Here is a 25,410-nt window from a genome sequence, read left to right as displayed (position 1 = left end):
TGGTCTTCGGTTTATACATGGACACAAAGTCTGAAACCCATTTCAGGTAATCTGGCTCTGCAACCCATGACAGACGAGGAATTACGATGGAACATGTAAAACACTAACCATAGATAGTTTTATGACGTGTGTAGTCTACCTTTTACTTTGGTGCTTTCCTTAATCAGAGCCAACAGCTCACCAGCTGACCTGAAAGGTAGAAAAGTGATTTAACAACAAAAGTGAGTTTACAAAAACAGAGAGCGTTTTTCAGGGGATGTTATGGCACACTGAACTAATAAAATCAATTAGAAAACCAACTAAAACGTCAATGAGTCCCACCATTTAACACTTTATATTAAGTATAACTTCATACACCTGTCTGTCATTCATTACTTATTTCAACTTCCCTGAACAGAACAGAAAACTGGTTCTTACTGGGGGTTGGCGCCATTCTGGGTCTCTGTGTAAAACAAAATGTGTACATCATAAAAATAGTGGTGGAAAAATACTTCAAACATTTACTCCAGTACTGATATATATATATATATATATATATATATATATATATATATATATATATATATATATATATATATATTCAACTATATATGGTACTATATATATATATATCCCTCATATTATGTTAAGGGTCAATTTGACCCATTTGGGTTTTGTGTTGACCAAAAATACTGGTTAACCTATCTTTTTCTGCATGAAATTTTATGACATTTCCTCATTTAGGGTCATGAACTTGTTCGTAAAATCTGGACACACTGATGTGTAGTGGAATATCTGTTCAGAGTTTGTATACAAAGATGATGTTGCGGGTCATTTTGACCCGGAGACTTTCAACACCCATTTAGGTGTGTGTGTGTGTGTGTATGTGTGTGTGTGTGTGTGTGGGGGTGTTTGTGTGTGTGTGTGTGTGTGTGTGTCTGTGTGTGTGTGCGGATGCTATTGACGATCCGGATTGTGAATTTTCCTATGATGAAGACGATTCAGGGGACCAGTCTGGTGTAGTATACATTAGCTGAAAACAATGGGCAGCAATCATCCTCAACATGGACAGCTAAAGATGCTAACATAAAATGGTCAACATCACCACACTGACGCCAAGGCAGACTGTCATCAAGATGACTCCAAGCCCCACAAGATTTTCTGCCACACTAGTTGATGATGTTCAATCACCATTTCATCTCTTCATATCCCAACCAATAGATAGGATCATAGTGGACATAACCAACTTGCGGGGAGGCGTGTATTTCAAAAGAAATGGAAGCCACTGGATCAGATTGACTTGCATGCATACATTGAAATCCTAGTCCTGCTCCCGCCCGCGCATCCACCCGGCTCTTGCAGTGCCATGTTACATCCCGCAACGCCCTGCTGTGATGTTCATACGGCACAGAGTAGTCAGGATCCAGTATTGGAGACTGCACTACTCAGTATGACACGATGTGCCCTGCTATGACATGAACTTCCATGACTACCTCAAAGTCACTGTTCCATTATCTCTAATGTGACTATTATCGCCACTGTTCATCACATCAGCAACCGGCCCGTCAGACACCGCTACCAAGAGTCTGGGTCTGTCGAGGTTTCTTCCTAAAAGGGAGTTTTTCCTCACCGCCGCGCAACAGCCACTGATAATGCTTGCTCTTGGGGGAATTACTGTAATTGTTGGGGCTTTGGAATTCATAGACTGTGGTCTAGACGGACTCTATCTGTAAAGTGTCTCGAGATAACTCTTGTTATGATTTGATACTATAAATAAAATAAAATTGAATAGTATTGGCTGGAGTGTACAAGTCAAAGGAGAGGCCAATATTTCTAGCAACAATGTCTTTGGAGTCAATTTACACGAAAGCTTGGGTGTTCCCAACACCAGAGCTGGTCGAGTGAAAGAGACAAACTAGCTGAGATCAGAGATGTATGGGATGAATGGGTCAAAATTGTACCTGTCTTGTACAATCCTGGTCCCCATGTCACTGTAGATGAACACCTTGTTCCATTCAGGGGGTGCTGTCCCTTCTGACAGTACATGCCCAACAAGCCTGCCAAGTATGGCATCAAAATATGGGCATCCTAGGATGCCAAATCTAGCTACTATACATGGAATATGCAAGTGTATACCGGAAATATTTTCACTAAATAATTGGTAAAAACAGTTTTGGGGGAAAAATGTTTGTGATGAGGAAAAAAGTTTGTTTTGAGTGTATTTGCACTGTACGGGTATCATCAACCCGGTAACATCATCAATGTCATTTTTTTCAACATAATACCGGGTTAAATATATATATATATATATATATATATATATATATATATATATATAGTACCATACATAGTACGAAAAGAAAGTGACTAACCTAAATATGACGGATACAATCTTCATAGAAATACAACAAAATAAATATATTTTTATATATCCTGCACACAAAATATTTGCACAAATAAATAATTAGTCCATATCTTATAGAAGAGAATTAGGGCCACACACACAGCGGCGCGCACAGACACACACACGGGGACATGCACAGACACACCGGGGAAGTGCACACACACGCACACACACGCACACACACACACACACACACGCACACACACGCGACACACCACACACACAGGGACGTGCACAGAGATTTTGGCGGCAGGGGCTCAAGGGAAAAATAGGCCAAATAGTTAATGAATAACTATTTATTTTTGAAATTTAAACAAAATATTAAGTGTATTAACACAACTCTGACTACCTTACCATTTATTTTACTTACTTTACGCAAATGTTATTATTAATAGATTTAATAAATACTCAACAAAATAATCAGTTGACATAGAGACTTGTTAGTATTCACCAGTTACAGGTTTTTACAATCACTTTGGCACTAATTTCAGAACCTTGACGTCATTTTTCAAAACTCTAGACACAAAACTCACAACCAATGATCAAAATATACATTTCTCAAAACTCTAACACTTGTTTCAATTGCTTGGATACAATACACATAAACCAAAGATCATATGTTCATTGAACAAAGATCACCTGTTCAATGTGACACAACTTAACATCAAAGTACTAGTATTTCAAAAAGCAATTCACACATTGCATTTCAGATGATTGTCAACTGGTCAAAATGATAAGTAACTGTTGCATTACTCTTAATGCACAGTTGTACTGGAAACAGACAAATAATATTCCATGTTTAGATCATGAAAGTTTCAAGATAACCAGATTAATTGTCACCAAGTAGCGTGGGGCATGAACCAATCATCCATCCATCCATCCATCCATCTTCGTCCGCTTATCCGGTTGTCGGGTCGGGGAGCAGATCCAGAAGGGGACCCCAAACTTCCCTTTCCCCGAGCAACATTAATCAGCTCCGACTGGGGGATCCCGAGGCGTTCCCAGGCCAGGTTGGAGATATAATCCCTCCACCTAGTCCTGGGTCTTCCCCGAGGGCCTCCTCCCAGTTGGACGTACCTGGAACACCTCCCCTAGGGAGGGCGCCAGGGGGCATCCTTACCAGATGCCGAACCACCCCAACTGGCTCCTTTCGACGCGAATAATGAGCAGCGGCTCTACCCAAGCTCCTCACGGATGACTGAGCTTCTACCCTATCTCTAAGGGAGACGCCAGCCACCCTCCTGAGGAAACCCATTTCGGCCGCTTGTACCCTGGATCTTGTTCTTTCGGTCATGACCCAGCCTTCATGACCATAGGTGAGGGTAGGAACGAAACTGACCGGCAGATCGAGAGCTTTGCCTTCTGGCTCAGTTTCGTCACAACGGTGCGATAAATTGAATGTAATACCGCACCCACTGCGCCCGATTCTCCGACCAATCTCCGCTCCATTGTCCCCTCACTTTCGCTAACAAAACCCCAAGGTACTTGAACTCCTTCACTTGGGGTAAGGGGACTCATTCCCTACCTGGAGTAGGCACTCCATCGGTTTCCTGCTGAGAACCATGGCCTCAGATTTAGAGGTGCTGATCCTCATCCCAGCCGCTTCACACTCGGCCGCAAACCGATCCAGTGAGTGCTGAAGGTCACAGGCCGATGATGCCATCAGGACCACATCATCTGCAAAGAGCAGCGATGAGATCCCCAGCCCACCGAACCGCAACCCTCCCCACCCTGACTATGCCTCGATATCCTGTCCATAAATAATACAAACAGGATTGGTGACAAAGGGCAGCCCTGGCGGAGGCCAACCCTCACCTGAAACGAGTCCGACTTACTGCCAAGAACCCGGATACAGCTCTCACTTTGTCGTGCATAGAGATTGGATGGCCCTGAGAAGAGACCCTCACCCCATACTCCGCAGCACCTGCCACAGTATCTTCCGGGGACCCGGGTCATACGCCTTTCCAGATCCACAAAACACATGTAGACCGGTTAGGCATACTCCCAGGCTCCCTCCAGGATCCTTGCGAGTGAAGAAAGCTGGTCCGTTGTTCCACAACCAGGACGGAATCCGCATTGTTCCTCCTCAACCCGAGGTTCGACTATCGGCCAAACCCTCCTTTACAGCACCTTGGAGTAGACTTTACCAGGGAGGCTGAGGTGTGCGATACCCCTGTAATTGGCACACACCCTCTGGTCCCCTTTTTAAAAAGGGGGAACCACCACCCTGGTCTGCGCCTCCTTTGGCCCTGTACCAGACTTCCGACGCATGTTGAAGAGGCGTGTCAACCAGGACAGCCCCTCTACACCCAGAGCCTTGAGCATTTCTGGACAGATCTCATCAATCCCAGGGGCTTTGCCACTGTGGAGTTGTTTGACTACATCAGTGACTTCCACCTGGGAAATTGACAACAATCCCCCGTCATCCTCCAGCTCTGCCTCTAACATAGAGGGCGTATAGTCGGATTCAGGAGTTCCTCAAAGTGCTCCTTCCACCACCCTATTACCTCCTCAGTTGAGGTCAACAGTGTCCCATCCTTACTGTACACAGCTTGGATGGTTCCCTTGCCCTCCTGAGGTGGCGAACAATTTTCCAGAAGCACCACCTTGGTGCCGACCGAAAGTCCTTCTCCATGTCTTCTCCAAACTTCTCCCACACCCGCTGCTTTGCCTCTTTCACGGCAGAGGCTGCAGCCCTCGGGCCCTTTGGTACCCTGGCCCCGCCTGCGAGTCCTCTGGGATAACATATCCCAGAATGACTCCTTCTTCAGTTGGACGGCTTCCCTGACCACCGGTGTCCACCACCGTGTTCGTGGGTTACCGCCCCTTGAGGCACCTACAGTGCCTTGCGAAAGTATTCGGGCCCCTTGAACTTTTCGACCTTTTGCCACATTTCAGGCCTCAAACATAAAGATATAAAACTGTAATTTTTGTGAAGAATCAACAACAAGTGGGACACAATCATGAAGTGGAACGAAATTTATTGGATATTTCAAACCTTTTAAACAAATAAAAACTGAAATATTGGGCGTGCAAAATTATTCAGCCCCCTTAAGTTAATACTTTGTAGCGCCACCTTTGGCGGTTACACAGCTGTAAGTCGCGTGGGTATGTCTCTATCAGTTTTGCACATCGAGAGACTGACATTTTTGCCCATTCCTCCTTGCAAAACAGCTCGAGCTCAGTGAGGTTGGATGGAGAGCGTTTGTGAACAGCATTTTTCAGTTCTTTCCACAGATTCTCGATTGGATTCAGGTCTGGACTTTGACTTGGCCATTCTAACACCTGGATATGTTTATTTGTGAACCATTCCATTGTAGATTTTGCTTTATGTTTTGGATCATTGTCTTGTTGGAAGACAAATCTCCGTCCCCAGTCTCAGGTCTTTTGCAGACTCCATCAGGTTTTCTTCCAGAATGGTCCTGTATTTGGCTCCATCCATCTTCCCATCAATTTTAACCATCTTCCCTGTCCCTGCTGAAGAAAAGCAGGCCCAAACCATGATGCGCCCACCACCATGTTTGACAGTGGGGATGGTGTGTTCAGGGTGATGAGCTGTGTTGCTTTTACGCCAAACATAACGTTTTGCATTGTTGCCAAAAGGTTCGATTTTGGTTTCATCTGACCACAGCACCTTCTTCCACATGTTTGGTGTGTCTCCCAGGTGGCTTTTGGCAAACTTTGAACGACACTTTTATGGATATCTTTAAGAAATGGCTTTCTTCTTGCCACTCTTCCATAAAGGCCAGATTTGTGCAGTATACGACTGATTGTTGTCCTATGGACAGAGTCTCCCGCCTCAGCTGTAGATCTCTGCAGTTCATCCAGAGTGATCATGGGCCTCTTGGCTGGATCTCTGATCAGTCTTCTCATTGTATGAGCTGAAAGTTTAGAGGGACGGCCGGGCTTCATAGGTTTGTAGTGGTCTGATACTCCTTCCATTTCAATATTATCGCGCTGCACAGTGCTCCTTGGGATGTTTAAAGCTTGGGAAATCTTTTGTATCCAAATCCGGCTTTAAACTTCCCCACAACAGTATCTCGGACCTGCCTGGTGTGTTCCTTGTTCTTCATGATGCTCTCTGGCTTTACACGGACCTCTGAGACTATCACAGAGCAGATGCATTTATACGGAGACTTGATTACACACAGCTGGATTCTATTTATCATCATTAGTCATTTAGGTCAACATTGGATCATTCAGAGATCCTCACTGAACTTCTGGAGAGAGTTTGCTGCACTGAAAGTAAAAGGGCTGAATAATTTTGCCGCCCACTTTTTCAGTTTTTATTTGTTAAAAAAGTTTGAAATAGCCAATGAATTTCGTTCCACTTCATAATTGGGACCCACTTGTTGTTGATTCTTCACAAAAAATTACAGTTTTATATCTTTATGTTTGAGGCCTGAAATGTGGCAAAAGGTCGAAACGTTCAAGGGGCCGAATACTTTCGCAAGGCACTGTAAGACCCTAAGACCACAGCTCCTCACTGCAGCTTCAGCAATGGAAACTTTGAACATTGTCCACTTCGGGTTCAATGCCCCCAGCTTCCACAGGGATGCACGAAAGCTCCGCGGAGGTGTGAGTTGAAAGTCTGTCGGACAGGGGCCTCCTCAGACGTTCCTAATTTACCCGCACTACCCGTTTGGGCTTACCAGGTCTGTCCAGAGTCTTCCCCCACCCCCTGACCCAACTCACCACCAGATGGTGATCAGTTGACATCTCCGCCCCTCTCTTCACCCGAGTGTCCAAAACATACGGCCTCAGATCAGATGAAACGATTATAAAATCGATCATTGACCTTCGGCCTAGGGTGCTCTGGTACCAGGTACACTTATGAGCATCCCTATGTTGGAACATGGTGTTTGTTATAGACAATCCATGACTAGCACAGAAGTCCAACAACAAACCACTCTGGTTTAGATCAGGGAGGCCGTTCCTCCCAATCACGCCTCTCCATGTGTCTCCATCATTGCCCACGCTGCGTTGAAGTCCCCCAGCAGAACAATGGAGTCCCCCACTGGAGCCCCATGCAGGACTCCAGTCACGGTCTCCAAGAAGGCCGAATACTCTGAACTCTTGTTTGGTGCATATGCACAAACAACAGTCAGGATTTTCCCCCACAACCCGCGTGGCTAGGGAAGCGACCCTCTCGTCCACCGGGGTAAACTCCAACATAGGCGCGGGGGCTAAAGGCGGGCTTGTGAGTATACATTGTAGATTCTCACTGAAGGTATCAAAACAATGAATGAACACATATTGAATTATGTACTTAACAAAAGTGTGAAATAACTGAAAACATGTCTTATATTTCAGATTCTTCAAAGTAGCCACCCTTTGCTTTTGATAGCATTACAAAACTTTGGTGTTCTCTTAATGAGCTTCATGAGGTAGTCACCTGAAATGGTTTTCAATTCACAGGTGTGCTTTGTCAGGTTTAATTAGTGGTATTTTTCTCTTATTAATGGGGTTGGGGCAGTCAGTTGTGTTGTGCAGAAGTCAGGTTGATACACAGCCGACAGCCCTATTGGACAACTGTTAGAATTCATATTATGGCAAGAACCAATCAGCTAAGTAAAGAAAAAGAAAAAGAAACGAGTGGCCATCATTACTTTAACAAATGAAGATCAGTCAGTCCGGAAAATTGCGAAAACTTTAAATGGGTCCCCAAGTGCAGTCACAAGAACCATCAAGGCTACAACGAAACAGGCTCACATGAGGAACGCTCCAGGAAAGGAAGACCAAGAGTCACCTCTGCTGCTGAGGATAAGTTCATCTGAATCACCAGCCTCAAAAATTCGCAAGTTAACAGCATCTCAGATTAGAGACCAGATGAATGCCACACAGAGTTCTAGCAGCAGACACATCTCTAGAACAACTGTTAAGAGGAGACCGAAGCGAATCAGGCCTTCGTGGTCAAGTAGCTGCTAGGAAACCACTGCTAAGGAGAGGCAACAAGCAGAAGAGATTAGTTTGGGCCAAGAAACACAAGGAAAGGACATTAGACCAGTGGAAATCTGTGCTTTGGTCTGATGAGTCCAAATTTGAGATCTTTGGTTCCAACCGCCGTGTCTTTGTGCAACGCGAAAAGGTGAAGGGATGGATTCTACATGCCGGGTTCCCACCGTGAAGCATGGAGGAGGAGGTGTGATGGTGTGGGGGTGCTTTGCTGGTGACACTCAGACATTTTAGTTGACTACTTCTTGAAGCTCATCAAGAGAATGCCAAGAGTGTGTAAAGCAGTAATCAGAGCAAAGGGTTGCTACATTGATGAAACTACTATATAAGACATGTTTTCAGTTATTTCACACTTTTTGTTAAGTACATAATTCCATATGTGTTCATTCATAGTTTTGATGCCTTCAGTGAGAATCTACAATGTAAATAGTCATGAAAATAAAAAGGAAACTCATTGAATGAGAAGGTGTGTCCAAAATTTTCCAAGCCTTTCACTCTGTACAAATCAACGACCCTGGATCCAGCAAAACAGCCCCAGACCATCACGCTTCCTCCTCCATGTTTGACAGTTGATGTCACACACTGAGGAACCATCCTTTCACCTACTAACGGCGTACAAAATCCTGCGTGATGAACCGAAGATTTCTGATTTTGATTCATCAGTCCATAACACCTTCCAGGCTTCAGTAGTCCATTGATGTTGTTTCTTTGCCCAGGCAAGCCTCTTTTTCTTATTCTGACGTCTTAGCAATGGCTCTCTTGCTGCAACTGGACCTATCAAACCTGCAGCTCCAAGTCTTCTCTTTACAGTTGAAACTGAGACTTCTTATTACGACCACTATTAAGCTGTGCTTGAAGCTGTTGTCCTGTGAGACGCCTATCCGCGCAAGCTGTTGACTCTCAGAAACTTGTCTTCTGATTCTGTTGTGGCTTTGGGTCTGCCAGACCTCTTCCTGTCAGAGTTTCCCCCAGTAGTGCCTTTTGATAGTGAAGAATACTGTACTCACTGACACCTTGACTTTCTTCGCAATTTCTCTGTAGGAAAGACCAACATTCTTAAGTGTTATGATGGTCTGTCTCTCTTCCATTGTTAATTGCCTTTTCCCGCCATTTGTATGGCAACACACTACTTTCTGCAGTTCAATACTGTTCATATAATGATCACGAGTGACGGTACCACAGTGTGTTCCAACAATACTTTTATACAAACAGAGGGGGTTGTAAGTAATCCAGACAAGTTGGAACACCTGTGGGAATTGGTAGCACCAACTTTCAAAGATTGACCTCCATTGCTGCAGAACATCTTTACATTGTTAACCCATTTCTTTTTTTTGTAAAATACTGAAATGCACATTATTTTTCAGTTTACTTTTATTAACCTCAGGCAGTTCACCACTTACCTTTGTATCATTTCAAGCTACTCATTGGACTTGAACTGCTAAAATTTCAATAAAAACTGTGGAGTTCTTAAACTTTTGAACGGTAGTGTATATACTTGGACCACATTGTTTGCCATGCCGAAGTTTTATTCCAAGATGTTTGGCTAATTGCAATGTAGATGAGAACCTGTGGCCAAATCCACAAGACAGAGTTGAAGAAGATGTAGAAGTACAGTAATCACTTCTTTGTTTTGCTTTTACAGTACAAGCAAGTTGAGGAACACTGATGTTTTACATACTACTGTCTTTTCGTTTCTATTTCCTTGCTAATTATTTTGCTTTAATTCAAATCAACCTATGTTGTGATCGTTACTGTTCTGTTTTTCATCAATACATTTCAGGTTTTGTTGAATGATTCCACTGTGTCTGTAGTATATTCTCTACTACTGCAGTACTTTTATAGGAAAGTCTTTACATCTAGTACCATAATGAAACATGTATCACCTATTTTGTACTACAATATTTAATGATTGTAAGAACGATGACCCAGTGAAACCTATCGGGGGGGTTTTTTTTTTGTGTTTACGTTTTGTATTTCACAATATATTAGTTTTTGAACCAATGATTGTGCAAGTGCAAGATTTCTTTAAAGATATGAATGCACAATGCAATGTTGAAAAATGACATCACAGTTCTGAAATTAGTAGCAAAGTGATTGTAAAAACTGTAATCACAAACAGAAAAGGAGACTCTGGTTTCTATTTTACTAGAGTTATAGGGTCACATTTGTTAGCTGCTGGTGTGTGTGTGTGTGTGTGTAAGTGTGTGTAAGTGTTTGTGTGTGTATCTGCAACTAGGATCAGGGTCACATGTGAACAACCAAACTGTCAAAAAAAATATAACGTAGATGTGTGGATTGTTCCATACAACGCTTTCTACAAGTAAGAAACATGATCAGTTCACTACTTGCATTGAATTTGGGTGTTTTATTCAATTTTATATCATTTGAAGAAAAAATGCTAAAAGAATGTTGAAAAAAGTGACAAAAATGTCAAAAAAGGTCAAAAATCGACAAAAACATCAGAAAAAGTGACCAAAACATGAAAAAAAAATTATAAAAATGTCTGAAAAATGACAAAAGTGTCAAAAAATACACCTAAAAAGTTTTCATTTTGAATTTTGATCCAGAAAAACAAAACATTGCTTGTTGGTCGAGGGACAGACAGCTCGAGGGTTAACAGAAGATTTTTAAATGATCGCCTTGAATTCAGATTTCTTGATTTTACAACTATAATAAAAGTTCAGTAGGTCTATACTATATATATCAGAGTTTAGTCCCCTTGCGGCAGCACTTTGTTGGACTGCTTACAGCCGCAACACTAATAAATGTGGCTTCATAACAAAGAATCAGCAGAAACATCTTCCCTCTTTGTTCTTTTCATCTCAAATCAAATGTTTAAGAAAGTTAAATTCTAAACAATGTTCAGTAAGCTACGAAAAGGCACAAAAACAGAGCATCAGTTCTTTCCAATAACGTTCATACATTGTTTTAACAGAGATAGTTAAGACTGAAACTAATCCATTGAAAGCGTGAGAGAACTCCCTCATCAGACCAGCTGGAATAAGATGTGTTACCTGAGCTGAAGAGTAGACTGAAGGCTTCACCGTCCTCACAGAGATATGACAACGCTCCCCTTTCTGTTCTGCCTTTAAGTGCTCTTTAGATGTTGCAGCATTTCCCATCAGTCATCAGTTCAGGGGAAAACTGTGGAAATAATGCCATCTGCTGGTAGAAAGCATCTCCTTCAGGGAGAATAAAGTCTATCTGCTGGTAGAAAACATCTCCTACAGGGAGAATAAAGTCTATCTGCTGGTAGAAAGTATCTCCTACAGGGAGAATAAAGTCTATCTGCTGGTAGAAAACATCTCCTACAGGGAGAATAAAGTCTATCTGCTGGTAGAAAGTATCTCCTACAGGGAGAATAAAGTGTATCTGCTGGTAGAAAGTATCTCCTACAGGGAGAATAAAGTCTATCTGCTGGTAGAAAACATCTCCTACGAGGGAGAATAAAGTATATCTGCTGGTAGAAAACATCTCCTACAGAGAGAATAAAGTCTATCTGCTGGTAGAAAGTATCTCCTACAGGGAGAATAAAGTCTATCTGCTGGTAGAAAGCATCTCCGACAGGGAGAATAAAGTCTATCTGCTGGTAGAAAGTATCTCCTACAGAGAGAATAAAGTATATCTGCTGGTAGAAAACATCTCCTACAGGGAGAATAAAGTCTATCTGCTGGTAGAAAGTATCTCCTACAGGGAGAATAAAGTCTATCTGCTGGTAGAAAACATCTCCTACAGGGAGAATAAAGTATATCTGCTGGTAGAAAACATCTCCTACAGAGAGAATAAAGTCTATCTGCTGGTAGAAAGTATCTCCTACAGGGAGAATAAAGTCTATCTGCTGGTAGAAAGTATCTCCTACAGGGAGAATAAAGTCTATCTGCTGGTAGAAAACATCTCCTACAGGGAGAATAAAGTCTATTTGCTGGTAGAAAGCATCTCCTACAGGGAGAATAAAGTCTATCTGCTGGTAGAAAGCATCTCCTACAGGGAGAATAAAGTCTATCTGCTGGTAGAAAACATCTCCTACAGGGAGAATAAAGTCCATCTGCTGGTAGAAAGTATCTTCTACAGGGAGAATAAAGTCTATCTGCTGGTAGAAAACATCTCCTACAGGGAATAATAAAGTCTATTTGCTGGGTAGAAAACATCTCCCTACAGGGAGAATAAAGTCTATTTGCTGGTAGAAAACATCTCCTACAGGGAGAATAAAGTCTATTTGCTGGTAGAAAACATCTCCTACAGGGAGAATAAAGTCTATCTGCTGGTAGAAAGTATCTCCTACAGGGAGAATAAAGTCTATCTTGCGTAGAAAACATCTCCTACAGGGAGAATAAAGTCTATCTGCTGGTAGAAAACATCTCCTACAGGGAGAATAAAGTCTATCTGCTGGTAGAAAGCAGGGCGTCGGACTGGGGGTAAAAGCAATACTGATTACCAGGGTCCAAGGGAGAGAGGGCCCTTGAAAAGTCTGGAATATATTTTATTTCACCTGGATATTTTCATTTCCTAATTAAATTTCATAATGCATGTCAGATAAAATGTAAAGTGAGTGTATTGGCTTGGTTGATTGACTAACTACATTTTGTATACAAAAAAGACTATCTAAGGTCTCAGCCACCCCTTGCTAATTCACCAAATGGTTTAGTCCATCTGCACACATTTTGTTTACATTAGCTCATCTGGTGGAGCCAAACTAGAAATGTCTTTCTCAAAGAAAGTCAAATCAGGCTAAAAGAATGGAGAGACAGGAGAAGTAGAGAAAACAAAATGAGGGGAAACAATTGGTAACTGACTTCTTTTCAAAGAAAGGTGAGCACAAACTAAAAAACAAAATCCTTGGTGCTAAACTGCTTGAATATCTCCACGACCGTGGAGTGCTAAAAACGGACTGAGACAACCCATTGAAAGAGCAAAACATACAATTTCAAATGATAATTTGGTTATACATGTAATCTGAGGTAAAGGCTAAATAGATAAACTACACTATCAATGCTGTGTCCATACAACACACCATTGTAATAGCCTAATTTAAAACATGTTTAATTTTAAATGAATAGGCTATAATGTCTATAATTAGCAATAATAGGCTAATCAGTGTCATAGGTAGCTCGGTAGCTCATTGGTAGATACATATCATGTCAACATTATAGTTATGTCAGATTTAGTAGAAGCAAATGTTAACATTGGGAAACACATGGCCCTCAGTTTCAGAAACTGTCCCACCAGGGAGTGGAGTAGCAACAGACCCCCATCCTCCTCTTTGGATTTGAGATAATATATAATTTATATCAAAATTAAAGCAAACCATCTTTAGCCATTTTGACTGAAAAGTGTTAAGTAACAGTAACATGTTAGTGGGTTTTATTATATTAGGTTACAATTAGGATAAGAGGTTAATATCAAATGTATCCTTCATAGAGAAAGATGATGGAGAAGATGTGATTGAGGATGATGGGAGTGAAGACAAGGGTTGGATACCGACACCTGGTTCCAGTATGGTACTGGTTCCTACGCTAAACTGTAATATTCGGACTGGATTAGAACACGAATTTCAGTTCCTCCTTCGGTTCCGACTGACATATTTTCCTTCCGTCGCTCCAGACAGCAACTCTTTTTCTTTCTGCCTTTTCTGCCGAAAGTGGCGCATGTGCCCGATCAGCGGTGTGAAGTGCGGTTCGCGCTTATTCTTGGACATGCACTCTACAACGACTGCTGATTGACGGCTTTTGTACACACCAAAAGGGACGTAAAAATATCACACTTTCTCTCTGTAGTCTACCGTTAGCTAGCAACTGTAAATGTAGGCTACTTTTAAAATGGCATATTTCCCCTCTGGGCTCACCAAAACGGACGTAAGCAAAAGCATATTAACCATTCACTGACTACACGTGGATCGCTAGTAAACATGTTACACTTGCTCTGCTAGTCTATTGTTCAGGACAAGACCGTGTAGCCTGGTGGTGGGGGAGGCAGGACAGCCTCCCCAAATTGTCTGCCCTTTCAAACTCCTACCTGTGTGTACAGGCCACTTGGACAACACCTGAGAGAGTTTTCTCCTGTGCAGGACATGTCATAAGTCAGGAGAGGTGTCCTGTCTTGCCAACATGATCATTTTTCTGCAAAAGAACTGCTAAAGTTTGAAGCTGGTTGGCATACCAACTCAACATTTATTTTGTTGTTACTTGTTAATAGTGTAACTGTTATTTGTAAAATTATTTTATAGTTGTGTGACTTAGGTGTACTTATTATATATTTAAGTACTTTAAAATGTCAATATATTGTCAAATTTAAATAATTTTCAATTTAAAAAAAACTCCATAAAAAGCCTTTCTTTTATGTAATTTTTCAGTTTTTCAAGAATCGGGTTTAGGAATCAGTTAGAAATTGGAATCGTTTTAAAAGTACCGGTTCGGCATCGGAATCGTAAAAATCCAAAACAGTACCCACCCCTAGTGAAGACAGCAGGCAGCTCTGAGCACAGTGTGGAAATGGAGAGCTGAGGAACTGGAAAGTAGGCAGAGCAGTGCAGACCAGTTTTTGCCAGAGGATCCAGATGTGTGGCCAGATAAATTAACAGATCATCAGAGAGACACCGTGAGTACACACTAAGGCTGGGAGACCCGGCCCGAGCCTGACATCCATCCATCCATCTACGTCCGCTATCCGTGTCGGGTCGCGGGGGAGCAGCTCCAGCAGGGGTCCCCAAACTTCCCTTTCCGAAAGCAACATTAACCAGCTCCGACTGGGGGATCCCGGCGTTCCCCAGGCCGGTTGGAGATATAATCCCTCCACCTAGTCCTGGGTCTTCCCCGAGGCCTCCCTCCCAGCTGGACGTGCCTGGAACACCTCCCTAGGGAGGCGCCAGGGGCATCCTTACCAGATGCCCGAACCACCTCAACTGGCTCCTTTCAACATGAGGGAGCAGCGGCTCTACTCGAGCCTCCTCACGGATGACTGAGCTTCTCACCCTATCTCTAAGGGAGACGCCAGCCACCCTCCTGAGGAAACCCATTTCGGCCGCTTGTACCCTGGATCTTGTACTTTCGGTCATGACCCAGCCTTCATGACCATAGGTGAGGGTAGGAACGAAAACTGGCCGGTAGATCGAGAGCTTTGCCTTCTGGCTCGGCTCTCTTTTGTCACAACGCCGATTCTCCGACCAATCTCCGCTCCATTGTCCCCTCACTTGCGAACAAAACCCCAAGGTACTTGAACTCCTTCTCTTGGGGTAAGGACTCATTCCCTTCCTGGAGTAGGCACTCCATTGGTTTCCTGCTGAGAACCATGGCCTCAGATTTAGAGGTGCTGATCCTCATCCCAGCCGCTTCACACTCGGTTGCGAACCAATCCAGTGAGTGCTGAATGTCGTAGGGCGATGATGCCATCAGGACCACATCATCTGCAAAGAGCAGCGATGAGATCCCCAGCCCACCGAACCGCGACCCTCCCCACCTCGACTATGCCTTGATATCCTGTCCATAAATGTTACAAACAGGATTGGTGACAAAGCGCAGCCCTGGCGGAGGCCAACCCTCACCTGAAACGAGTCCGACTTACTGCCGAGAACCCGGACACAGCTCTCACTTTGGTCGTACAGAGATTGGATGGCCCTGAGTAGAGACCCCTACCCCATGCTCCCAGCACCTCGCACAGTATCTCCTGGGGAACCCGGGCATACACCTCCAAATCCAACCGAAACACATGTAGACCGGATGGGCATACTCCCAGGCCCCCTCCAGGATCCTTGCGAGAGTGAAGATCTCGGTCCATTTTTCCACGCGACCAGGACGGGAATCCACATTGTTCCTCTTCTATCTGAGGTTCGACTATCGGCCGAACTCTCCTTTACAGCACCTTGGAGTAGACTTTACCAGGGAGGCTGAGAAGTGTGATACCCCTGTAATTGGCACACACCCTCTAATCCCCCTTTTAAAAAGGGGAACAACCCCCCGGTCCCCCACTCCTTTGGCACTGCTCCAGACTTCCACGCAATGTTGAAGGGGCGTGTCAACCAGGACAGCCCCTCCACACCCAGAGCCCCGAGCATTTCTGGACGGATCACATCAATCCCAGGGGCTTTGCCACTGTGGAGTTGTTTGACTACATCAGTGACTTCCACCTGGGAAATTGACAACAATCCCCCGTCATCCTCCAGCTCTGCCTCTAACATATAGGGCGTATAAGTCGGATTCAGGAGTTCCTCAAAGTGCTCCTTCCACCGGCCTATTACCTCCTCAGTTGAGGTCAACAGTGTCCCATCATTACTGTACACAGCTTGGATGGTTCCCCGCGCCTCCTCCTGAGGTGGCGAACGGTTTTCCAGAACCACCACCTTGGTGCCGGACCGAAAGTCCTTTCTCCATGTCTTCTCGAACTTCTCCCACACCCGCTGCTTTGCCTCTTTTCACGGCAGAGGCTGCAGTCCTTCGGGCCCTTCAGTACCCTGCAACTGCCTCTGGAGTCCCTCTGGGATAACATATCACGGAAAGACTCCTTTTTCAGTCGGACGGCTTCCCTGACCATCGGTGTCCACCACGGTGTTCATGGGTTACCGCCCTTGGAGGCACCTAAGACCCTAAGACCACAGCTCCCCACGCAGCTTCAGCAATGGAAACTTGAACATTGTCCACTCGGGTTCAATGCCCCCAGCCTCCACAGGGGTGTACCGAAAAGCTCCCGGGAGGAGTGAGTTGAAAGTCTGTCGGACAGGGGCCTCCTCCAGACGTTCCAATTTACCCGCACTACACGTTTGGGCTTACCAGGTCTGTGCAGAGTCTTCCCCACCCCTGACCCAACTCACCACCAGATGGTGATCGGGTTGACAGCTCTGCCCCCTCTTCCCCCGAAGTCTCCAAAAAATACGGCCTCAGATCAGATGAAATGATCATAAAATCGATCATTGACCTTTGGCCTAGGGCTCTGGTACCAAGTACACTTATGAGCATCCCTATACTGACACATGCTGTTTGTTATAGACAATCCATGACTAGCACAGAAGTCCAACAACAAACAACCACTTTGGTTTAGATCAGGAAGGCTGTTCCCCGTGCAGGACTCCCACTCAAGGTCTCCAAGAAGGCCGAATACTCCAACTCCTGTTTGGTGCATATGCACAAACAACAGAGAGTTTTCCCCACACAAACCGCAGGCGTAGGGAGGCGACTCCGTCGGCGCCAACTTCCAGCGGTAAGCGGGCGCTCAGCCGGGGCTTGTGAGTATCCCCACACCCCCGGCCTCACACCCTGGGCAACTCCGAAAGAAAAGAGTCCACCCCTATCCAGGAGTATGCGGTTCCAGAACCGAGACTGTGCGTAAGAGGCGCCCCACCAGATCTAATCGGTAGCGTCCACCTCCCGCACCAGTTCCGGCTCCTTCCCCACAGAGAGGTGACGTTCCACGTCCCGACCCCAGCGGTTCCTCCCACAGGTGGTGGGCCCATGGAATGGAGAGGGAGTTGCCACGTTGCTTCTTCGGGCTGTGCCTGGCCGGGCGCCGTGCAAACCCGGCCACCAGGCGCTGCTGAGGAGCCCGCCATCTGGGCCTGGCTCCAGACGGGGGCCCCGGGCTTCCTCCGGGCAGGGTAACTTCACCTCTTCCCTCGTTGGCTCATAGAGTTTTTAAACCATTCTTTGTCTGGCCCCTCACCTGAGACCACTTCGTTTGGGAGACCCAAACCAGGAGCACAAAGCTCCAGACAACACAGCCCTCAGGTTCATAGGGACACAAACCCTCTCCACCAAGATAAGGTGATGGTTCCTGGACAGATATTTAAAAAATGATGGACAGGTTCAGGCCTGGCTCAGAAGGTCACATCAGCACGGTAGCCTAAGGCATTGGACATTTACAATTTAAAACAGCTTATTAGGTAATGGGCCTGTTTCACTTGATTCAAAGGTTCATTTTGGGATTATAATCAATTTGAAATATTAACCTAACATCCGGTCTTCCTGTGTGCAGAATTGCGGAAATGTGTTTATAGCTTTAATTGACACGAAAACACGCCGCGCATTGAGCCAGAGCGCAACGATGGAAGATGTTAAAAAGAAGTTGGCCTCAGGGAGATTTTAAAACCAACGAAAATGAAAGGAAAGTCTACTGTGTGGAAGGATTTCCCATAGCTGTCTAGGCACATGTTAATTTTAATTCAATTATATGATTGGGCCTCTTGTGTGCGTCTGTGTTTACGTGCACTTGTTGCCCCGCGGTGCTCACTGTGCTGATGCGCCATCTGTTGACATTTCTGAGTGCCTTACAGTTGTTTAATAAAAGCTTTCCACACAGAAACACGTAGCCTACGTGTGTCATTAGTATGAGAAAAAATTAGATTTTAACGGTGTCGGGCCGGGCGGGCTCGGACATAAATCTCTTGATGCCTGTCAGGCTCGAGCCGGGTTCGGTCACGGTTCTGTCGGACGGGGACGGGCTCGGACAAAAAATTCAGCCCGATCCCACCCTAGTACACAGGCTGGCAAGTAAAGTTACAGAGAAAACAAACAAAATGTAGTAGTAACCACAGTAAAGTAGTGGAAAGTAGGCTAGAAGATGTTGAGAAAGGAGGAAGAAATGTGTGTTATCAGGCTACAATAAGCATTGCAGTTAAAAGTTTTTACCCTATAAACATCTAGGCCTACAGAGGCCCAATTATTTTATTTCTTTTTGCGTGTAGGGACATGAGGCCCATCAGGACTGCTCTATGCCCTAGGGCCCAGGGTCTGCGCACGTCCCCTGGTAGAAAGCATCCCCTACAGAGAGAATAAAGTCTATCTGCTGGTAGAAAGCATCTCCTACAGGGAGAAAAAAAAGATAAAGTCTATCTGCTGGTAGAAAACATCTCCTTACAGGGAGAATAAAGTCTATCTGCTGGTAGAAAACATCTCCTACAGGGAGAATAAAGTCTATTTAATTTTTTTTTTTATTTTGAGAATATACTGCTGGTAGAAAACATCTCCTACAGGGAGAATAAAGTCTATCTGCTGGTAGAAAACATCTCCTACAGGGAGAATAAAGTCTATCTGCTGGTAAAAGTATAGCACTCCTACAGGTAGAAAAAAAAAAGAAAAAAGTAAAAAAAAAAAAAAAAAAAAAAAAAAAAAAAAAAACCTATTTGGGGTAAAAAGGGGCTTTAATTTATCATAAAAATGTCTTCAATCATGTAAAGAAAAACACAGGTCACTATTGAAAATATAAAACCAGTTTTTTGGAAATAACCTCTTCAAATGTTCATGTAGCATGTGCTGACCTTAGTGATACTTTTTTCCAACTGCTTACACACATTTTCAAAACTGTCTCTTTTTCAAAACTCTATACACAAAATGCCTCACATCTTCTTTAAAATGAAACACTGCATTCAAAAATACCATGAACACATCTCAGAATGAAGCATTAGCATCAAATGGCAAACACCTTTTCATAATAGCACCATTTTGCCCTTGTAGGCCGATGCATGAAGTCATTGTATTTTTTTGTTATATTATGGGGCCGTGTGTGTGTATATGTGTGTGTTTGTGTGTGTGAGAGAGAGTGAGAGTTGGGCAAAATGGTTGAATCTGGTGAAATACTGTAAAATGTTAAATATGACCAAAAAGTTCAAAATGAAATGCTGACATTACAGAATGCATGGTTTCATACTGTAAAGGCAGTGAGATCAAAACATGTGGTTATAATGGAAGTCAATGGGGCCATTTTTGCCTCGAAGGTGTCTCAGAGGGAGTATCTGGAACTACATAAAAAAAATAATGCAATCAAATCAGTTTTGTTGCTTATCATTGAAATATCCAAGCCTCTAATCACCATCAAAGCCCCATTCCCCTATGATTTATTTTATGGAAAATAATTAATGTTTTGTTGGGTTTTTCATAAATAATAATTGTTTTAAAGAATTAAACGGGCATTTAAAGGGTTAAAATCCTAAAATAATATTGAATGTTTCGTAGTTTAGAGCAAGTTAGAAGTTGTTAAAGTGATTCATGAAAAAAAAAGCAGAAACAAATATTGATATATGATGATTTAATAACAGTTTTTTGGACATGTACATTTTTGCCTCAAAGGTGTCCAAAGGGAGTATCTGGAACTATGTAAAAATACTAATGCAATCAAATTTTGTTGCTTATCTTTGACATATCCAAGCCTCTAATCCCCACCAAAGCCCCATCTAGATATTATTCATTATATGGGAAAAATAATTTTTGTAAAAAAAATGAAATACTTCAAATACATAAACTGGCATTTAAAAGGTTAAAATCCTGAAAATGATAGAATGTTTTGTAGTTTTGATTAGGTTAGAAGTTGTTAAAGTGATTTGTGAAAAAAAGCAGAAAAAAATATTGATACAGTAGTATGAAACAAGAAGAACACAGAACTACAGACATATGTAAACCAAAGGTATCATTTTTAGAATAAAGAATGTGTGTGTGTGTGCCTTTGTGTGTTGTGAGTGTTTGTGCGGTTTTGTGTCAGGGCGGGGTGGAATTGTAAAACAAAGTCTGATTGATTAGTAATGCTGAAATAGTCATAAGATAGTTGCAGGCAGTATGGACGCCACTGTAGAGCTGCTCAAGATGGGCTTCTCTCATTGGTCAATCTGTGGTTGATCACATGATGAATAAGTGTGGCCCTGATCTCATCAGAGATAGCTCTCCTTCTTCCTCTTCTTCCCTCCTCCTCCTACTCCTCCTCCTCTTCTGTCTATTGTTGCATCCATTGTTCCAAACGGGTAATCTGACCTTTGACCTCTGTATAGGCCTATACTAAAGCAGTGATTGGTGTTCAGTTATGACATAATGTGTTTGCACATGTGTGTGTGCCCTGGTAAATAAGTGTAGCATTTTGATTTAAACTGCCTGTCTCTCTTAGTTACGGCTGTTATAGTTCTAGACTGCCGGGGGACTTCCTTCCTTTGACACACTGAGCTGCTCTCTCCTCTCCCTTTCTATTACCATTTGTGTGCATCCCGTCCCAGAAATGCTTGTTACTAATCCTAGCTTCTGGGGAGTTTACTCCCCGGAGTCCTTGTGTTTTTCCCCCAGCGTATTTCCTTGGAGAACGTTGGCACCAAGATCCTGGTTCCAGCTGTCGCCGTGGTCCTGCGCACTCCCTGCTGAGCTCGCGGTGCCCTGCAATGTCATGCTGCTTCCTGCTGAACCCTGCTGCTTCCTGCCGAACCCTGCTGCTTCCTACTGAACCCTGCTGCTTCCTGCTGCTTCCTGCTGAACCCTGCTGCGTCCTGCTGAACCCTGCAGCTTCCTGCCGAACCCTGCTGCTTCCTGCTGAACCCTGCTGCTTCCTGCTGAACCCTGCTGCTTCCTGCTGAACCCTGCAGCTTCCTGCGGAACCTGCTGCTTCCTGCTGAACCCTGCTGCTTCCTGCTGAACCCTGCAGCTTCCTGCTGAACCCTGCTGCGTCCTGCTGCTTCTGCTGAACCATGCTGCTTCCTACTGAACCCTGCTGCTTCCTGCTGAACCCTGCAGCTTCCTGCTGAACCCTTCTGCGTCCTGCTGAACCCTGCTGCTTCCTGCTGAACCCTGCTGCTTCTTGCTGAACCATGCTGCTTCCTACTGAACCCTGCTGCTTCCTGCTGAACCCTGCAGCTTCCTGCGGAACCCTGCTGCGTCCTGCTGAACCCTGCTGCTTCCTGCTGAACCCCGCGGCGCCCTGCTGAACCCTGCTGCGTCCTGCTGAACCCTGCTGCTTCCTGCTGAACCCTGCTGCTTCTTGCTGAACTCTGCTGCGTCCTGCTGAACCCTGCTGCTTCCTGCTGAACCCTGCTGCTTCCTGCTGCGTCCTGCTGAACCCTGCTGCCTTCCTGCTGAACCCAGCTGCTTCCTACTGAACCCTACTGCGTCCTGCTGAACCCTGCTGCTTCCTGCTGAACCCTGCTGCTTCCTGCTACGTCCATCCATGCTCTGCTGGGCCACGCTACATCCTGTAACACCATTTGAAGTCACTGTTCCATTATTAATTTGACTATTATCGCCACTGTTCATCATATCCCCACCCCGCCCGGCCAGACACCGCCTACCAAGAGCCTGGGTCTGTCCCAGGTTTCTTCCAAGAGGGAGTTTTTCCCGCCACTGCTTGCTCTTGAGGGAATTATTAGAATTTTTTCTATTGTTTTCTTTGTAAATTATAGTGTGGTCTAGACCTACTCTATCTGTAAAGTGTCTTGAGATAACTATTTTTATGAGTTGATACTATAAATAAAATTGAATTGAAATTGAATTGATTGGTTGTGTTTAGAAAAGGAAAGCAAGTCAGTTCCTGTTAGATTTTTGTGTCTTAGGTAGAGAATTTTTTAATGTTTTGAAAAACATGTTTTATGCAATTGAAAACTGAGTGAAAGGCTGAGAAATATGTTTATGATTTTGGAGATTTGCTGGGTAGTTTTACACTTTGAGTGAGAGGTTTCAAAAATCGTGTGACATGAAAAGATTTTGTGTGTAAGCAGTTGGAAAAAACTGTAAAAATCCAGCCGCTGTAATGCACACTGAAAAAAAACAAAACAAAAGGAGATGTATTGGTGGGAGCGGAATATATCGCGCTGACAAAGGATCAGTGGACTTAGCAATCACAATGAGATTGGTGTTGTGGCACACATCACTGACTGTGAGTGGAAACTCCAGTCATTTCTGTTAACAATGCTAAAACAGACACCAGGCATTCTGCCGATGCCTGCCCCAGCAGTTTTGTCTGTGGGGAGGCATGGGGATCAATAGATCACCACACTCAGCACAGACAGCACCCAAAACACGATACGCGGTGAGAAAGCTTCCATACGAACATCAGCCTTGCGTTGCTCATATGTTTGCCTCACAGACAGTGGGTTTTGTGACACATTGGCAAAGTCGGCAGATAGTGCACTGTAAATTAAAAACTTAAAAAACGTAAAAAGTCTGGCAGCAAAGTTGCCAAACACTTACTGTCAAATGACAGTAAAAAACCTTACACATTTTTTTACAGGAAAATTCTTTTTTCAAATACAGACATTTCCTGTAAATATTTTCTGTATTTTAACAATTAAAACTAATTCTTGTTATAAAACATTTCTAGAATGTTAAACAAATTTATAAATCTTTATCAAAACTAAGAAATATTGCAGAAATACCTTTACATTACATAATTTAAATGAAAACTGCTGTTTTCATACAGTTTTCTTTGGCTGATCCATTCAGAAATGGATCAAGGATTGCTACGCGTGCGCGGTAAGGTGAGCGTATTGTGTCACTTCCGGTGTTCCCGTGTTACAAACGCTAGTTTGCTGCTCCGGCAATAACTTACTGAACTCTGCTTTACTGTTTAAATTAGCGGCTATTGCCTGGATTGCATTTGAATTACAATTGTTTTACTCAAGCACTTATACTTAGTTTCACCTACAGTGACTGACTCGCTGAATTTACAATTGTTAAAACGCTGTTAGCTACTTTGCGCAGCCATTATGGCTACTTCCTCCCTCTCCTGCTCTTTCTTGCTCTGTGTGTCAAATGTTTAGCTATTCCTCTGCCTCCTTTAGTGATAACGATACATGTAATAAATGTAGTATATTCGCTGCTCTGGAGGCAAGGCTTAGTGTAATTTGAGTCACGGCTCCGCACCATGGAATCAGAATCGTGTGTTTCCGTAGCTAGCCAGCTCCATGTAGTTGCAGACAAACATACTGTAGCTTCTCTAGCTTCTCTAGCTTCTGCTAGCTGTCCCCCGGCAGACCCCGAGCAGCCGGGTGAGGGTGGGGTGATTGTCCGAGGGAAGCGAAGCGTTAGATCTAGACCAGGGAGTGCACATGATGACGGTCGCTCTAAACCGAGCGGCTTTCGCCTCTCTAACAGGTTCTCCTACTCAGTGATACACCCGCTGAGAAGCCAATTCTGGTTATTGGGAGCTCTATACTGCGATATGTGAAGCCGGGCGCCCGTAGCGGAGCTAAAGTACCTACGGTCATATGTGTCCCCGGGGCCAGAGCGGGCGATATAGAAACCCATCTAGAGCTGCTGGCCAAAAAGAACCGGTAAATACAGTAAGATCATACTTCACATAGGGGGTAATGGTCGTAAATCGGAGATCACTAAATTGAATGTTGAGTCACTTTGTGTATACGCCAAAAACAATGTCGGACTCAGTAGTTTTTCTCTGGGACCCTGCCAAACCTGACTAATGATGAAATGTACAGCCGTCACGTCATCCTTCCACCGCTGGTTGTCGGGTGGTGCCCAGCTAATGATGTGGGCTATGTGAATAACTGGGGGCGTTCTGGGGAAAGCCTGGTCTCGATGGAGAGAGAGCGCATTCATCCCACCTGGGACGGTCCGCCTCATATCAAAAATCTGACCGAGTTTATCAGGCATAAACCATGACAACCCAAGCTTGATATTAGTAATCAGAGGTGCAGTATTACGCCCTCTGTGCTTCGCTGGAGCAGTCACCCACTCATAGTCTAATAAGCACGGTGTCTGTCCCCCGGCTCAGATCGGTTAAATCAAAGGTAAACAAAAGATGCGCTTATACCTAAGAACCTAATTGGAATTAAAACGACTGCAACGATAGAACAAAATAGGAAAATTAGATGTGGACTATTAAATATTAGATCTCTGTCTTCTAAAGCAGTATTGGTAAACGAGTTGATATCAGATAATAACATTGACTTATTTTGTCTTACTGAAACCTGGCTGGGCCATGAAGAATATGTCAGTCTAAATGAAGCCACTCCTCCCAGTCATATTAATGCTCAAATTCCTAGAGGCTCAGGCCGAGGAGGAGGAGTTGCAGCCATCTTTGATGCAAGCCTGTTAATTACCCCTAAACCTAAATTAAATTATAACTCCTTTGAAAGTCTTGTTCTTAATCTTCAACATCCAAAATGGAAAACATTACAGCCAATTATATTCGTTGTTATTTACAGGGCTCCAGGTCCAGTATTCTGAATTTTTATCTGAATTCTCAGAGTTTTTATCATGCTTAGTCCTTAAATCAGACAAAGTACTTATTGTAGATGATTTTAATATCCATGTCGACGTTGACAGCAATAGCCTTACTACTGCTTTCAACTCATTACTGGATTCAATCGGTTTCAGTCAGAGTGTGCA

General features: G+C 43.9%; 1 long non-coding RNA gene and 1 pseudogene across 1 annotated transcript; one reads left to right on the top strand and one right to left on the bottom strand.

Annotated features, from left to right (window-relative positions):
- Positions 1–38: 38 nt before the first annotated feature.
- Positions 39–11,588, bottom strand: LOC120563457. Its single transcript, XR_005639955.1, has 4 exons — positions 11,353–11,588; positions 418–442; positions 140–189; positions 39–57 (listed from the first exon to the last, which is right to left on the bottom strand). It is a non-coding gene; the product is annotated as an uncharacterized LOC120563457 (long non-coding RNA).
- An 11,919-nt stretch (positions 11,589–23,507) lies between these two features.
- Positions 23,508–24,681, top strand: LOC120563725 (annotated as a pseudogene).
- Positions 24,682–25,410: the final 729 nt, after the last annotated feature.

This window comes from Perca fluviatilis, chromosome 8 (assembly GCF_010015445.1).
Source record: "Perca fluviatilis chromosome 8, GENO_Pfluv_1.0, whole genome shotgun sequence".
Lineage (NCBI taxonomy): Eukaryota > Metazoa > Chordata > Actinopteri > Perciformes > Percidae > Perca > Perca fluviatilis.
The sequence above is the reverse complement of the archived record's forward strand: the minus strand, read 5'-3'. Positions and strand labels throughout refer to the sequence as shown.